At 47.9% G+C, this 326-nt stretch overlaps 1 protein-coding gene across 1 annotated transcript in view; it reads left to right on the top strand.

The window, feature by feature from the left end:
* The window catches only part of stab1 (stabilin 1), a 122,935-nt gene that overhangs the window by 37,319 nt on the left and 85,290 nt on the right, over positions 1-326 (top strand). The window lies entirely within an intron of this gene.

Genomic DNA, 326 nt, shown 5'->3' with positions numbered 1-326 from the left:
ACAGGGTAAAGAGAGGAGCCGGGTCGGGCTGTACTGCCCTATCTCCCTCTAGTTTTATTATATTAATGATTATATGGTAAATTAATCTGACGACTATGAAGAGAAGCAGAAAAGAGAAGGGGAGCCGTGTCTGCGGCTAAACACCCTCCCCCATGTGAGGGTCCTAGGTGAACGCTCTGACTCCTCACTCCCTAACTATAAACTTTATCGAAGAGGAGAGTTTACTCTTAAATATGGTGACGGTGTCTGCCTCCTGAAACCAGACCAGAAGCTGATTCCACAGGAGAGGAGCCTGATGGCTGAAGGCTCTGGCTCCCATTCTACTT

Source organism: Etheostoma spectabile, chromosome 4, assembly GCF_008692095.1.
Source record: "Etheostoma spectabile isolate EspeVRDwgs_2016 chromosome 4, UIUC_Espe_1.0, whole genome shotgun sequence".
Taxonomy (NCBI): domain Eukaryota; kingdom Metazoa; phylum Chordata; class Actinopteri; order Perciformes; family Percidae; genus Etheostoma; species Etheostoma spectabile.
This window is presented reverse-complemented; position numbering and strand designations above follow the sequence as displayed.